Source organism: Sinocyclocheilus anshuiensis, unplaced genomic scaffold, assembly GCF_001515605.1.
Source record: "Sinocyclocheilus anshuiensis isolate Anshui unplaced genomic scaffold, SAMN03320099.WGS_v1.1 scaffold1534, whole genome shotgun sequence".
Classification (NCBI taxonomy): Eukaryota; Metazoa; Chordata; class Actinopteri; order Cypriniformes; family Cyprinidae; genus Sinocyclocheilus; species Sinocyclocheilus anshuiensis.
The window spans coordinates 815,804-829,453 of record NW_015544232.1 but is presented as its reverse complement, the minus strand read 5'-3'; the positions used below and the strand labels follow the sequence as shown (position 1 = coordinate 829,453).

The window sequence follows — 13,650 nt, the reverse complement described above, 5'->3', positions numbered from 1 at the left end:
TAGGCAAACGTAAAACTCTTAAAGGGGAAAACACTCCACCACAGGCAACAAAACTTTCTTAAACATAACAAGCACTGTATGTGAATTCTGTCACATCTTTAAGTGTATGCCGCCACAACTCTGTGCTATTTAACTTTACCTGCTGCATGATGTATCCAGACTGTAGGTGTATCCCAGTCTGCTCCCTTGTTCAGTATTCAAGGCACTGACAGAGAATCAGCCATTTTAAATCAGCCATTTTTCCCCTTTTGCTATATATATATATATATATATATATATATATATACAGTATATATAACCACTGCTTTATAAGACCTAAAAAGTATTTGGACAATAAACTATACTGTGTACACTACACTACACTACACTACTGTGTATCTTGATTTACTTGCACAGCATTGGCTATTACATACAGTACAATACATCTGGTTAATTTGACTTAAAAGTAAGAATACAGTAAAGGTTTAATCATAGCAGAGCTGTAACACATCAACAGTTTATCATGTTCCAATGTGAGTTGTCAGCCTCTTAACACATTCCCTTCCCCTAAACGACATTTTAAATTCACTCAGTGCAAACTTTTGTCTTACATGTTAAAGAATTCTGTGCTTTGAACATAAAATTCACACCTGTTTTTCATATTCATATTTTGAAGATTGTCCTAGCTGGTATTTTCTCATTAAAACTGTAAAATGAATGGTGATTTAGACTGTCAAGCTCCAAAGAAGACAAAGAAGCAGCATGAAAGTACAATAAATGTAGCTCATACGACTGGCGTGCTATATTCCGCAATAATCCCATCGTGTTCAGCCAGGAATCTTGGGGTGATCCTTGATGATCAGCTGACCTTTAAGGATCATATTGCAAAATCAGCATGATAATGCAGGTTAGCACTACACAACATCAGGAAGATCAGACCCTTCTTAACAAAGCATGCAACACAGCTTCTCGTCCAGGCCCTTGTCATTTCTAGGCTGGACTATTGCAATGCTCTTCTGGCTGGACTTCCAACATGTGCAATTAGACCTTTGCAAATGATTCAAAATGCAGTAGCACGTCTTGTTTTCAATGATCCCAAGAGAGCCCATGTCACACTGCTCCTCATCTCTCTGCATTGGCTTCCAGTCGCGGCTCGCATCAAGTTCAAGATATTGGTGTTTGCCTAGAGAACAGCCACTGGCTCCACATATTCCTATCTCCGCTCACTCTTACAAGTCTACATCCCCTCCAGAAGCCTGTGGTCGGTAAATGAGCAGTGGCTCGTCTGATGAATTCATCCCAAGTGATAGGCGCATAATCTGGGCTAATGGGCTGTCTCTTAACACTTAATATGGCCTGCTAACGGGCTAAACAGCATGTATCTGGGAAGTTCTGAGGTGGTGAATGTGAATATCGAGGTGCGTTGGTGTGGGGAGGGGGGGTATCCATCTGTGTCATCCATCTGTGGAATAGGCTTGTTGCATCATTGTGCATCTCCATGACAAGGATAAAGGGCGTCTCTGATCAGCGGGGACCTGAACATACAAGGTGCTAATGATATCTGAGACACAGCCGGTTGTGTTATTTTCTATGGGAGGAAAGAGTCGTGCTTTGCTCTCACCAATCATTCGGTATAAGGAGCTAAAAATAGTTTTTAGAAAGTGGGAGTGGAATTTTAGTTTTTGGAAAGATGAGGAAAAGGAACTAAACTATTGTTGATAAATGATTATGCTATTGCACACATGTAACCCGTTGGCAAATATACAGAGAGACCACCACAACAGTGTGGAACAAGAAGTTATTTTATGAAACACAGTAAGACCTGGACAGTATTAAAGGGAAAGGCTGTAACTGAAAACTGAATGCTGATACTTTACCTGCATACATACAGTATACTCACTTAAGGCAATATACACTAAATACCTAATCTTGGCTGTGTGATTGTTTACATTGTCGCAAAAATGTAAACTGCTTCATTGTACAGCTCTCCACATAAAGCTATATATATTTAGTATATGCAATTTTGTTTGCATACATAAAAATTTATTGTGATTTTAATGGTAAAAGACGGTAAAAATCTGTCAATTCTCCTCCTTAGCTTGTGGAAAAGCTGCTTGTGATGAGCTTTGATTCATCATGTGACTTTCTCATCAAGGTACAAAACATTAGTACTTTAATAGGTTTGTATATTAACATTATATTGTCATGGAGTCAACAGCAAAGCCAGATCCTTCAGCTCCTCCCACTTGTTCACATTCACCCGAATACTGATGCACTCCACCTGTCATCACCAATCAATCCAGGTATAAAGCTACCATCGCATCCCTTCCTCAGTGTCTGGTCTTGTTGTTCACATGCATGCATCAACCTCCCTGGCTCCTTACCTGATTTACTTACCTATTCATCTTCAGTCGTTTGCTCCGGGTCCATCACCACCTGCAAAGACACCAGTGTGATTATTCAGCTAAGTCTATGCTCTGAACTCTCCAAGAATATCCATACCTGTGATCATCGCTTTCTCCTCTTCTGAAGCCTCATTTAATAAACTCTGTTGAACTATACTTACAGTTACAGTTGAACTACTTCTGTTTGCTGACAGAAGACCAGACCACAAAATATGCAAAGCAGCACTGAACCAAGCAGTGATCGGAACCAGGATCTGTTTGGTGAGCTCGTCCAATCCATTCGTCAGTCACTTCTTTCGCTCACCACCTCTTCAACTCAATTTGCCTCCGCCAGTCCCATGGCCCGTCCGACGACATATTCCGGTGAGGTGGAGGAATGCAGTGGGTTCCTACTCCAATGCTCCTTATTTTTTGAGATGCAACCCCAATTATTCCCCAGTGATCGGACCAAGATCTCATACATCTCGCTCCTGTCTGGACGTGCTCTAGAGTCAACAACCAACTCTTCCGGTTATGTCATTTTCTATGAATGATCTTATTTTCTGTGAATGATTACTCTCTCCAGTTCCGCACTCTTGCAGCCACCTGCGACTGGAACAAAGCAGCACTCATGGTAATGTTTCGACAAGGGCTGAATGTTGAATTCTCTGCCCACCTCACCTCCAGCACCAGAACCAATGCAGATTGATTCATACCATCTCACCCATGTGGAGCGTCAACTGAGAATTATTACATCTGATGTCGGTCTGCCCAGTTCGTCCACCATGCCCAGTGGTGAGTACCCTACAATTTCAACCTATGATTGCACCATTATCTCAAACTACTGTGCAGGTAACCTCTGCTCTTCTGTTTCAGCGCAAGCCCCCCTCGATACTGGATCCTCCGAGAACTTCATCTCACTGAATCTCTCATGACAATTAAACCTCAAGAGGAAAAACTGCTCTCAACTACTCAACATTCACACTATCCTGGGAAAACCGCTGGGTAGAGGCAAGATACTATAATGCTCCCCTACCATCATGCTCGGCTGTCTAAATCGGAAATCCATCTCCTTTCTCGTGCTAGACAGTTCTACTGCCGATATCATCCTGGGACGCCCTTGGCTGAATCAACATTCCCCTAAAGTCAAGTGGAACACTTGTGAGATTCTCCAATGGAGTGATGATTGTCTCCAAAACTGCATGTCTCCTGTTCAGAAGTTATCTACAGCTCCATCCTCATCTACGAATAGTGAAGTGACCATCTGTTTCATGACTGTGGAGAGTCCAGAAACCTCTGAGACTCCTGAGATTCTGAGAGACTACAGGGTGTTCCAGGATGACTTCAGCAAGCAGGCAGCAACAGAATTACCACCTCATCGGCCCTGGGACTGTGCAATTGACCTGCTGCCTGGGGCCACGCTACCCAAGGGTAGAGTATACCCACTGTCCATCCCGGAACAGAAGGCCATGGAGGAGTACATCGAGGAGTCTCTCAAGCATGAATTCATCTGCCCTTCTACTTTACCAGCAGTATCCAGCTTCTTTTTTGTCAGCAAGAAGTACGGAGGCTTGAGGCCATGCATCGATTACCGTATCCTGAACTCACAAATGGTCAAACATCGCTACCCACTTCCTCTGGCCCCAGCCTCCCTGGAATAGCTTTGTGGGGCTCGCATCTTCTCCAAACTGGACCTGCGTAGCACTTTCAACCTCATTCGGATCCGCGAGGGTGATGAATGGAAGACCGCCTTCATAAGACCATCAGGCCACTATGAATACCAGGTGATGCCATGTGGCCTCTCCAACTCACTCTCCATCTTCCAAGGATTCATGAATGAGGTGTTCCGGGAGTTCCTCCATCGGTTCGTCATCGTATACATCGATGATATCCTCATCTACTCCTGGAACCTGGCCTAACATCGCCACCATGAGAAGCAGGTCCTACAGAAATTGAGAGAACACTATCTGTACCTCAAACTGGAGAAGTGTGAGTTTCACCGTGACACCATCCAATTCCTAGGTTACATCATCGACAATCAAGTCATTCACATGGACCAGAGGAAGGTACAAGCTGTCAAGGACTGGCCTCAACCTACCACCATCAAAGAACTCCAAAGATTCTTGGGCTTTGTCAATTTCTACCACCGTTTCAACACCAACTTCAGTCAGATCTGTGCACCTCTCACCACACTGCTAAAGAATAAGCCCAAATCTCCATCCTGGACTCTCGACACCATCAATGCCTTCCAGCAACAAGGATGCCTTTATTCACCGCTCTTACCCTAGTTCGTCTAGACCCAAAACTCCCTTTCATCATCAAAGTGGATGCTTCAACAGTAAGGGTATTGTCAACCGGAGCGGTATTGTCACAACGTCACAGAGAGCCTACTACACTCCATCCATGTGCCTTCTACTCTAGGAAGTTATCCCTGGTGGAGCAGAACTACGATATCGGCAACAGGGAGCATATCACTCACAGATGAATGGCCAGTCTGAGCGTAAGATCTAGGAAATTGGGCGATACCTGAGATCTTACTGTCATAGCCACCAGCACAGCTGAAGCCGTTTCCTGCCCTGGGCCAAGTATGCCAAAAACTCCCTACGGTAATGTCTGGGATTCAGCACATGTCCATCTGCAACAGGCAGTGTGGAGACATAAAAGACAGGCCGATGCTCACTGTTCTAACGCTCCCCAGTACTATCCGGGTCAAAAGATCTGACTTTCCACCAGGGACATCCGTTTCTGGCTGCCAAGTCGCAAACTGCTGTCTCCTCTTCCGAAGCCTCATTTAATAAACTTTGTTGAATTGTATTGTAAGTGTTGTCCTCTTCTGTTTGTTGACATATCAGTTAATGAAAGTTTTTTTTTATTTTTTTACAGTAAATTTTAGTTAAATCTGTAAAACCTAAAATGTTGCTAACATTTTTTTTAATGTTAAAGTTCTGGCAACTAGCTGCTGTTTTTTTGTGTTTTTTTTTACTGTAAATTTCACTTTTTTTCTTTTTTTACAGTGTACAGTACATGTACATAAAGCAATAAATATTATATAGCAAATCTCAACTGCCTGATCTTTTATTTTGTCACAAAATGTAATTATATTATCGCTCATAATATAATTACATTTGTTGGATATATACTGATATATAGTTGGATACACACTCTCATAGGGCCATATATACCATAAAGCCGGGATCCTCAAATCTGGCCCATGAGATCCACTTTCCTGCAGAGTTTAGCTCTAACCCTAATCAAACACACCTAAGCATGCTAATCAAGGTCTTCAGGATCATTAGAAAATCACAGGTAGGTGAGTTTGATCAGGATTGGAGCTAAACTCTGCAGCGCATTGGCCCTCCAGGGCAAGATTTGAGAAACCCTGCCATACAGCATATCTCAACTGCTTGATTGCTTGTCATGTCGCAAAGTTTAAACTATATTATTGCCCAGGTCTAATCTGCTAAATGTTACTAAAATGCATGAAAATATTATAAACATTAACATCATGATATTATGTAAAGATGCTTTGAAACAAAGTTTATTGTGAAAAGTGCTATATAAATATATTTACAAGTATATTGAGATATGAAGCCAAGATGCATGACTGACCGTGGTTCTCTCTGGCCATTCTCAAGGCCTGAAGTGATGTATCTGGTTGATTTCAAGCTGGCAAACAAGCACCTTTGCATTTACTATGGCGGTTAGTGCCCGCTGCAGTTCCTCTTGCCCCAAGAGCATATTAGCACCAGCGACAATCACTATGGCATTCTCCCCTGTAAATACAATATATTAACCATGACCACAAGATGCATATAAACATTCAAGGAGACATTACTGGTAATTAGAATGAGATTTAATTATAAATCCAGATTTATAAGAAATGATAAAAATAAGAGGTTGCATCATAGGAAAATACAGTGGCTCTAAAACCTATTCAGACATTTAAGTCACACATGTATGAATACCATTGTATTTGATACAGAATATCAAACAGAATACCATTATTTTAAAGAAATTATCTTGCTATAGTGTCACAATAAGACAGACACAAATAAAGAGTTGACATAAGTGTTCGGAAAACCACAGAGCAGAGTCAGGAGATATTATCAAGGTTTTTTCCTCATTAAAGCTTCCTTGTTAGTCTGCGACATAATTGTTCTAATTCACATTGCTGTGATATTCAAACAGGAAGCTGGAACACTAGGATTTCAATAGGATGTTATAGTGATCATGACGCCAAACAGAGCTCTTCTTTGAGTGCTCACTGTGGTGCTAGTGGACTTCCACAAGGCTCAGCACTTAAGCTGGATCACTAAACCATGACATTTACAGTGCAGCAGGCCTTACATTTAGAGGCAGACTGGTTATGTCACCTTTCTTTAAGTCCAAGCAACGCTACATTAAACTGGGTCTAAAATTACCCTGCGTAGGCGAGCTGGACACAGGTAGCGAGCTTCTCACTCATCCATGTCTCATTCAGAAGCGTACTTAGTGGTGTTTATGTTATTTTAGGGGCTTTTAAAACTCAGGAGATGCAGCAGGGCTCGGTACCCGGACCAATTTCATTTTACCTGTGTCATTTACGATGATAGAGGCAGCTCCAGTTGCAGCATTTTCAGTCTGTTCTACATAGGCTAAAAAGAGAGAGAGAGAGAAGCAGATAACCCAAATTGCTTACCGTATATAAAAACTGAATTGAATAAGTCTGAATGCTCATTTAAAATATTTTACTGTGTTTATAAATTATGATAATAAAGGCAGTACATATGCAGACTTACAAACAGTGTTGATGCAATTTTAACACTGTAGCTTGAAGATATGCATCATTTAATTATCTAATAAATTATAAATAACAGTTGAAATAAATAATACAGTTAATTAAGTTAAACTACAAGTAACCAACAAAATGTAGATAACTACAGCAAGGGACAATCTATTTTAAATGATGTCATTATCAGATTGCAAACTGGTGTTCCAAGAACAGAACTGAACTGCAAAACTGAGAGTTCTTACTCGGTATTTTGGTCTTGTTTTCAAGTAAAAATATCTAAACATCTCCAAAGCAAGATTTTTTTTTCTGTTTGTCACTGTTCATCATTTTACATATCTACATCGGCTGATAGACTAATAATGACATAGATATCAGCATGATGAAAGTAGTTGTCATCATGGAAATTAGAGGACATAAAACTGGAAATTTTGCTTCTGCTTATGACCATCATGGCATCATACCATGGTGCTGAACTTTCATTAAGGTACATGCAACAAACACATCAAAGGCATCACTGTATTTTATAATTCATACATACGTATGTCATTTTAATTTACTTACTCTGTTCACATATTTCATATAAGGGGAAAAAGGCACCAAATATTTGTGAATTCTGACACAGCTAGGAACTATTGCACATAATGTATTTATGTTACACGCACACTGCAACCCAAATAATGGAAAAATTAATTACTTGAAATACAATCTTATATTTCAAACTGAAACACTATTTTAATAACATTTCAAATCATCTACAAATTTTTCCTCAGGTTTGTGAAAAAAAAAAAAATTCTGTTCCAAATTACAATGATGAAGAACTAAATATATTTGAGTTACATACACTGAAAAATCTGATTTTAAAATATATTTTGCTGCTTATCTTAACAAAGCCTTAGATGTGAAACAATGTAACACTGTTTGGCTATTACCAGTCGATATGCCATTATTTTTGAAGTTTTGAATGTAGTAATTCCCAAAAACGTCTCTGCCGACCTAAAGAGAAAAAGCAACCATAGATGAAAAGCTGAACTTGAGATGGTATTTTCTAGCAACTCGCTGACCGGTCAAAGTTCTGCATTGCTATATCAGGCCAAGCCTTCCAGATATAGCATCCCCAAACAAACACCTCCACTCTACGAATACATCTTTAATCTCCACCTCTCTCCCTCTTTCTCTTTCTCTCTATGAGACGTTCAGTGTTGAGGTAAGGGGCAATAGGCTTCCTTTTTTTCCAGCTGGGTCTGCTTTTATCCCACACTGGTAAAGACATGCCAAGGATGGGGTCCTAAGCCCCAGCAGCAGAGACCCTTCACTACCTGGCCTCCTGTCTTTGAAGTTTGATCTCTCTTTGAATGTTTCTGAAAGCTTAGGAGTCTATTTTTACACACTGCATACGCTTCGATATTGATTGGGGTCTTGCACTGACAAAATGAAAAGCTTTATTACTTGGTTAGGTTCTCTTGTGTGGTTAAATGCTGAAATACACGAATTGCTGGAAACTTTTTGTGTCTATGTGTACTTCAGGCTATATTCAGTTATTTAGGATGTTCAGGAAAGCAGACCATATTGGGTACCTTGCACACCATGGCAGTCTTGGCCCCCATTCGTGCAGCTTGGACGCATTGATTGGCCCCTTTGCCTCCAAAACCAATAAAGAACCTGTGTCCATGTATCGTCTCTCCAGCCATGGGAAGCCGAGGTGCCTGACTAACAGAAACACATATGGGACTAGGCTGTAAAAAGAAATCCACATTTAATTGTGCTTGTAAGAAAATTATGTCATCTTTTATTCACGTTTTTCTAAACCATTTCTGTGTAACACAAAGTAACATTATTTGAAAAAAAAAAAAAAAAAGGTCTCATTATTAGTTTTTTTTTAATTATTATTAATTGTAATTATTTTATTTAATTTTTTTTAATTGAAAGATGACTTTCATTATATGGACCAAAACAGTTGAAACATTGTTCACCATATCTTCTTTTGGGTTACACAGATAAAAAAAGAAAGTCATACAGGTTTGAATTAACTGCATGAAGATGAGTAATTGACGACAAGATTTTCATTTTTGGGTGAACTATACTTTAAGTACATAAAAGTAAATAAAGTAAAACGAATTGATGAAATTCAGAGAAATTCGAAGTAGATTTTCCATTAAAAATAATTTTAATACACAAAGTTTGTATTTAAAGCAACTTATTTAGTTTCCTTAATTTACATTTTTAATTTTAAAACTGATGAATTAATGCATTGTGGGTGTTCAATCTTTGTACTGCTATGCAATTTGTTTTCAAAGGAACGACAGATGGGCAATTCAGTCAGTTCTCAAAGTCCATATTGTTTAAATGAAAGGGCCTTTTCCTGGAAACATGCTATGTCTGTGAGCTGTAAGTGAAAATAATATGAAATTACATCCTGAGCCCTTCTAAATCTAAGGCAGGTGCCCTGAACTACCTAAAAAGCAAATTGCTGTGCTGCCTTAGTGCGTGGCATTTCAGAGCGGGGTCCATCAGCCTTTCACCTGAGCAGAACTAGCAGCTATTACTCATTCTATTGAACAACAGATAAAAAACCTCAATCCCAGACATCTAGTTACGGTCTGGCCCCAATCCAAGTCTCCAGGAGCCCATGTTTATGTGATGGCAGAATAGGCAGATAAAGTTGTTTTTCACATGTGTGTTGTTTGTGTGGTGTGGTTAGGGGCGGGAATATTACAGGAAGTCAATGAGGATGAGCAAACATCCTGCCGAGATTTCAGTAAAATGAGTAGTAAGTGAAGAGATTTCAACTGGTTATGATGTTTTTTAATTAGATGTGGTATATTATGTTGATAAAGATCAAATCTGAACAAGTTAAAAATGAAGAACTAATGGAGAATGTACTTGAGTAAAATTACATACTTCATGTAAAGTCAAGGCATACATAAATACATTAATTAATAATGTATTGTTAAAAGATAATTGTTAATAATACATATGTAATTGTTTCCATTAGTATGCAATATGAGAGTACATGCTCTACTTCACAACCTGTACCCAACATTTACCCAAGTGTGTGTGACTGAGTAATTGTCTGCGTCGCAGGTTAGAGACAGACTGGCCTCACCCTAACTCCTCGCTTACAGTCCCTCTATTGTTTAATGAGCAACAGTCTTTCTCCCACAAACCAAATTCTGATACAAATGCTGTAACTTTTTTTGTGCCAAAAAAAGAATTACAACAGGTGTTCTGTGACATAGGTTGTGGTGCAAGCAGCTGATTACTACTTTATAAAAGTAGGACATAAAACAGCCTCAGCAACACTGGAGCAACACAGTAATGTGCATTGTAGTCCATGGGGCAATAGGAGCAAGATTTTGTTGAAAACAAACAAACCAAGCCAAAAAAATAAAAAATTCTATGGTAAATTAAGTTTTTTTTTTTTTGACAAGTGGTATGACAGTACCATGTTTTTGCATATGGTAATTTGACAGTATTCTTTGAAGTAGGCTATCATGTAAATACCATGTTGTATGAATACTGTAAAAATGATATTTTTTTGTTGTAAATAAAACAAAGATAAGAATTTTTTTTACAAGAAAATAATAGTTCAGTCTTTCTACTTTAATTCAAGTAATTGCAGGTTACTTGTCGTTTCTTTGTGAAATTTACTAACAATTCCTGAGTGAAAATATATCCTACTACACCATTTTTTGTGTACCATAATAAACATACTCTAAGGATAAACACAAATATTAAACTTTGAATACAACACTATCAAAACAACACTAAATAGTGCCACAGTACAAATGTTTTATGTATATGGTACAATGGTATTCTTTAAAGTATCTTTGACTACCATGCAATTGCCATGGTTCATCAATATAGTCATCACTTATTGCTAAATGATGCTTTTACCAGTAATAATATATCTATTACATCTATTACAGTTTGAACCAAAGATAAGGTGCCTGAGGTTTATTGTTATTGTTTATTGTTATAGGAACATTTGAGACCTGAGCCAAGAGTATGCAGAGTTTGAGTGTGCCACATACACCTCTTGACTAACATTGCTTAGCAAGTGAAGTTAGTGAAGGCTCCAGTGAAGGCAAACTAATCGGTTCAAATTGTAATCAGCAGGTGGCACTGTCTGGCTTCACCACAAACACACAGATGTTCCACACAAGACTCGTTACAAAGTGTCTGATTCCGTTTGACTGTCACAAACACAAGCCACATAGAAAACTGGATTTTACACATCAAAGCCATGCATAGCACTTTGATGGGTGAAATGTGTCAGCCGCCCTCCAAAAAACAGCCTGTTGAAAAACAAACACACACTTCCCATCAAAACTATTGCCTAATTGATGCAATCGCTTCTGTTCAAAGGCCAACAGTGATGTCTGGATTTTTAAATGGTAATAAATATGAGCAATTGGAATTTTTTCATAACGGGTCATTTGTTTTGAGCACTTGGGGAATGACAAAGAAAGAAGTGAGTATGATTTAGTTAAGTTATGTGTGGAAAGAAAAATGCTGACTCTGGATAGCTTAGCATGGTTAAACACGTCTATAAAGCAGAACACCAACACTTTCCATTATCTTTATGTCACTTTACCTGTGCTGTTTTAAAATATCAAATTAATAATCTTTGAACCATTTTGCACAACTCCAAGTTTAGGCCATGTTCCAGTCAAAAGGTGCACCTGAGCTGTAAATACTGCAGCAAAGATGACTGGGACACACTTGACGCTGAAAAAAACTTGCCGGCGGCAATTGTGACCAGTGAGCAGTGAATCAGTTCCTTGGGGAAATATTAATAATAGACAGAGCAGGCAGAACAGAAGGCAGTTCCCCAAATCTGCCTTTGTTGGACCTTAGTTGGTTCCTGCTGGAAGGACTAATTCCTTTCAGAGTTATTTTAAAAACTTAAAGTCTGCCTTCTGCATGTGGAATATGTTCCACTTCCAGTCTGAGAGTTTGTCACATGAGCATGAAATCATCATATAGGACAATATCTGAGGATTGAGCTTTAAGTTGATAATAGAGGGTGGACACTTGTTCATTATACAGCGCCATTAATGTAAATTTCATGATCCAAAATGCTTAAAAAATTACAACTCAGAGGTTGTGTATCAATGGTCTAACTGCTTACATTTCCTAAATAAAAATGATTATACATTTTTAATAAAAAATATTTCAGTGTCAGAAATGTACTTTTCAGTAAGGGATGATGTATACCCCCATATAACTGGTATGTTAGAGGCATAAAAATACTATGAGGCCATATTTTTATTAACTGTCTGTCATCTACAGGTGCATCTCAATAAATTAGAATGTTGTGGAAAAGTTAATTTATTTCAGTAATTCAACTCAAAGTTGAATTACTGAAATAAATGAACTTTTCCACGACATTCTAATTTATGGAGATGCACCTGTATTATGCTAAATGACTGAATCAATTAATTTAAATAAATTATCTAAAATTAATTTTTGAAAAAATGGCTGTTAAATATATCTAAAAATGTACACAAACACAAAGGTATTTGTAAATAATTCACAAGATATCATAATGTGAAAAAGGCTCTGCTAGAATGCATGGGCTGGCACATGCAATATGATTACATGACACTCTATTGTTTGTTGTCACAGTAGATTTTTCTGCAATCACTCTTTGTTCTTCAGGACAGAGTAATGCATTACAAAGGCATTTTTGCCCCCACATTTTAAACATGGAGGACATATTTGCCTTGAGCCCATTTTCACTTATGACAATGAAATCCTTTGATGACTTACCTTACTAAGTCAGACATACAAGAGCCCACCACTACAACACTCACGTCTTCAGACATGTCCTAATATAAAAAAAAAGATATATTTATATTGATTATAAATATAAAATAGATTGAATAGATACAAAACTACAACCTTAGATAACTGAAACTCGTAAATGTACATTATTTACAGAAATGTTTAATCAAATGTTGAGGAAAAAAAATCGAAGAGCAACATTTAAATGGTTAAATATGGGCAGTTATGCTCTACATTGAGCATGCAGTCATTCTTGAGACGTGGGACAAAACAGGTCCAGCAAGGGTAACTGCTATTAGCTTTAAAAAATAAAAAATATTTTCAATTTTAAATGTCATGAGGGATTAATAATAGAATGTATTTAACACAATTATCACCTTCAATTTCATTTTCTCATTATTATACCAAATCTGTGTTTCTTAATGTCCTCTCACTACATCTAAAACAGTGTGTCCACAGAGAAGGGTTCAATCATTCATATGCAATGAAATTAATAAAAATGTTTTTTTAATGATGAAAAAGAGCTTGTTTTATCAAAAGCAACACTTAATAATATCTCCTATCAAAGCAAGGTTGTTTTTTTAATGACACATGCATGTTTCATAAGATTTTAAAGTTGCGTCCCCACTTTTTGTCAACACCGTCAGACATTCAATAAAATCAGGGAATATCAGGGGCAGCTGTCACTCTAAAGGACCCCCTCGCCACAGTTCACCTCTGCAGAGTACA

General features: G+C 38.2%; 1 pseudogene; it reads right to left on the bottom strand.

The window, feature by feature from the left end:
- Positions 1-12,976, bottom strand: part of LOC107697535 (ribokinase-like) — a 50,101-nt pseudogene extending 37,125 nt beyond the window's left edge.
- Between the last annotated feature and the right edge of the window lie 674 nt (positions 12,977-13,650).